At 33.5% G+C, this 4,106-nt stretch overlaps 1 pseudogene; it reads left to right on the forward strand.

Annotated features, from left to right (window-relative positions):
* The first annotated feature begins 969 nt into the window (after positions 1-969).
* Positions 970-3,471, forward strand: LOC133873331 (uncharacterized; annotated as a pseudogene).
* The last annotated feature ends 635 nt before the right edge of the window (positions 3,472-4,106 follow it).

Genomic DNA, 4,106 nt, shown 5'->3' on the forward strand with positions numbered 1-4,106 from the left:
GAATTCCCAAGTTGGCCCCACCATTACTATCCAATAGCATTTTTTTTTTTTTTTTTGTTTTTTAGGGGCCCACAGCATGGTTTTTTCAGTTGAATCAATTCATTGCTTCTTAGTTCTTCCGTCCATTATTATTCATCTGCCTCTATTCTAATTTCTAGCCCTCTATTAGCAGTCTATCAGGAGTCCAAGACACTCCATCTGTTCATCAGTCGATTCAGACTTTTAGTCCATCTCACTTGCTGCCTTGCAGCACCTCAAGCACGCACGGCTCAAGAAATGAAATGATAGAAGAAAAAAAAAAAAAAGGAAAAAAACCTATAAAAGATCTTAGACAAAGAACTAAAGAACGAACGAACGAACGAAAAAAAAAGCCTGCACTGCGCCACTGCTGGTGATTGCTGATTGGTGAGTACCGTGAGTGGTGGAAAAAGAAGCTGAAGTGAAAGTGTGAAACTCAGAAACTGTGAAGTGTGGAAATTTGCATTTTTTTGAGGTATTTTTTTTTTAGTGTTCAATGAGTATGAAAAACTTTTTTCTCTCTTTTGTTTTTTTTAAAAAAAAGGTTAGTTTTGAGGTTTAGCTGGTTTGCAGGTGTTGAAGTCTTGAAGAGCAGAAGAAGGAAGAGGACAAGAGGTTTTTCATTATTTTTGGGCATTGCTTCTCTACTATACTTGTGCTGATCTTGTGACTCTTGTCTACAAGGTAATTTCTCTATTCCAATTTTCAGAATATATTTTGGTTTTGGGTTATATATGAAATTATGAATGATGTTAGTTTTGAAGTTTTTAGTTTTTCAGATTATTTTTTTTAGTTTAGTGTTATATAGACTCTTGTTTTTTTTTGCTTTTTTTTTTTTAGATTGTATGATTGTTACTTGTTAGACTCTGCTAAATTTTTTTTTTTTGTTTGATAGTTTGATTATATCTTATGGGGTTGTAATTTAATTTGAAAAATTTAAGTTCATCAAGCATGTCAAAGTTTAAAACTATCGAGTCATTCTTCAAAAGAAAAGAAGTTGATATTCCAGAAAGTAATCCACCATTGAATTTTAATGCTGAAACTTCAAATCTCAAAGAACGTCCTCTTAAATCTCAAAGGATTGAAGTTGAAGAACATCCTTATGAATCTCTAATTGTGGAAGCTCAAGAGATTCCTTTTAAATCCTCCACGCTTAATGTTAACGAAGTTGGTGGTTTTTCTATAGAACGGGATCCTGGAAAATGTCCTCCGATGTGGGACTATCCAGTCAATCGGCGTGATGAAATAAGAATGGCTTATTTGAAAGCACGTCCATATCAAATTTTGCGTCAAGACTATCCATTTTCTGGACCAAAAAATCATCCCCGTCGTTTTCAAGCTTCATGGTTCACACAATTTTCATCTTGGCTTGAGTATTCTCCTACTACGGATGCCGCATATTGTCTACCATGTTATCTTTTTACAATGAAACCAGTTGGACGTCATGGATGGGATGTATTTATCATCAAGGGATTTAGAAATTGAAAAAAGGTTCACGATGAAAAAAAATGTGCATTTTTGACTCATATTGGAGATGATCCTTGTTCACTCCATAATAATGCTGTGAAATCTTGTGAGGATTTAAAACAACAATCACAGCATATCGATAAATTATTGAATGCACAAAGTACTGAATAAATTCAAAATAATCGACTACATGTAAAAACTTCTATTGATGTTGTTCGGTGGCTTGCATTTCAAGGATGTACTTTTAGAGGTCATGATGAGACTCCTGATTCAAAAAATCGAGGTAATTTTCTTGAGATGATTAAAATTTTGGCATCATATAATGAAAAAGTTGCAACAGTTGTTTTGAAAAATTCTCATAAATCTGCAAAATATACTTCACATAGAATTCAAAAGGAGATTTTGCAAGTCATGGCAAGTAAAGTGCGAGATAAAATTCGTGAAGATATTGGAGACTCTAAATTTTGTATTATTGTTGATGAAGCACGAGATGAGTCTAAAAGAGAACAAATGGCTATTGTTTTGAGATTTGTTGACAAATATGGTTTTATACAAGAACGCTTCTTTGATCTTGTGCATGTTAAAGATACATCGGCATTGACTCTCAAGAATAAAATATCTGATGTTCTTTCTCATCATGGACTTGACATTCAAAATATTCGTAGACAAGGATATGATGGTGCTAGCAATATGCGTGGTGAATGGAAAGGATTGCAGACATTATTTCTTAATGATTGTCCTTATGCATACTATGTTCATTGTTTTGTTCACCAATTGCAATTAGCATTAGTTGCTGCATCTAGAGAAGTGGTTTCTGTTCATGAGTTCTTCACAAATTTGAATTTCATTATCAATATGGTTGGTGCTTCATGTAAACGTCACGATCAACTACAAGCTGCTCAAGCAGAAAAAATTGCACATATGCGAGCTATTGGTGATCTTGAAACTGGAAAAGGAGCTAACCAAATTGACACTTTGAAACGAGCTGGTGATACTCGTTGGGGTTCTCATTATAATTCTATTTGCATCCTAATAAGTATGTTTGATGCTACTTGTTCAGTGCTTGAAATAATTAGAAGAGAATGAGCTAATTACTCTCAACGGGGAGATGCTAATGCTGCTTATAAAATGGTTACATCCTTCGAATTCATTTTTATTTTACATTTGATGAAGGAAATCATGGGTATCACTGATGTTCTTTGTCAAGCTTTGTAGCAAAAATTTTAAGACATTTTGAATGCTATTAATTCAGTTTCTACTGCAAAAAAACTTATCTAAAAGCTGAGAGATGATGATTGGGAGAAATTGCTTGAGAGTGTTGTCTCTTTCTCCAAGAAATTTGAAATTGACATCCCAGACTTGAGTGCTCGTTATATTGAAGGTCGAGGTCGTAATCAACGGAATCACATTACAGTGGAGCATCATTATCATTTTGACATATTCAATGCTGCTATAGATTTTCAACTGCAAGAGCTTAATTGTAGGTTTGGTGAAAGGGCAATCAAACTTTTGACACTTAGCTCAGCTTTGGATCCAAAGGATGGTTATAAATCATTTAAAATTGATGATATATGTAGTATTGCAGAGGTGTATTATCCTCTTGATTTTTCTGAGCAGGAGAAAATTAATTTGGGATTCCAGTTGAAGTATTTTGAACTTGATGTGCATAATGATTTGAAGTTGCAAAATTTGTCTTCCGTTGCAGAATTATGTCAAGGATTGGTAGAGACAAGAAAATCAAAGACATACTATCTTATTGATAGATTGATTCATCTTGTTTTGACTCTTCCAGTGTCTACAGCGACTACCGAACGAGCCTTCTCAGCTATGAAAATTGTTAAAACAAGACTTTGCAACAAAATGGAAGATGAATTTCTTGCAAATAGTTTAGTTGTGTATATTGAAAGGGAAATTGCTGAGAGCTTCAATTTAGATTCGATACTTGATGATTTTGTTTCTCTAAAAGGACGTAAACTAGGTTTTTGAACACTTTATTTTTCTGTCTTTTTGTACTAGTGCCAACATGTTTTTGTTGCTAATATATTAATTTTGGCACATATTTATAATGAATTTTTATAATGTACTTTTGTGATACGCATTGTGTGACAAATTATTCAATTTCTATTTTAAATTATATTAATCGGCCCCTGCAATGTCAATTACCTGGGTCCGCCACTGTGTGGAGAGAGAAATTTCAGTTTACGCATAAGTATTCTTATTTTGAATTTATAGATAGGTGCTCTTTTTTCTTTTTTTTTTTGATTTAAGGGCTTCATGTATATGTTTTATGTACTATAGATTGCGCCTCTTTGCGCCTTTTAAATATACTTTATTTATAAAAAAAAAAAAAAAATGAAAGTAAAAGTAATTTTGAATGTGTTTTTTTTTCACCTAGTTTTCATGCTACCCTAAACCCTATTATGCGGATGACACCCCATACAAAATTATTCAGAGAAAGTGAGGTTGACGATGATGACAGTATTCGTTATCGATTGACAAGAAAAGCACAAACAAAAACCAAACTACTTCTGCAGAAGCATGTGTAAGGGTAACTTTATGTCGAATCCCGCCCTCCATCTTTAACAAGTTAATGCGCCATGGAAAGTTGAGATCTTTGAGCT

This window comes from Alnus glutinosa, chromosome 7 (assembly GCF_958979055.1).
Source record: "Alnus glutinosa chromosome 7, dhAlnGlut1.1, whole genome shotgun sequence".
NCBI lineage: Eukaryota > Viridiplantae > Streptophyta > Magnoliopsida > Fagales > Betulaceae > Alnus > Alnus glutinosa.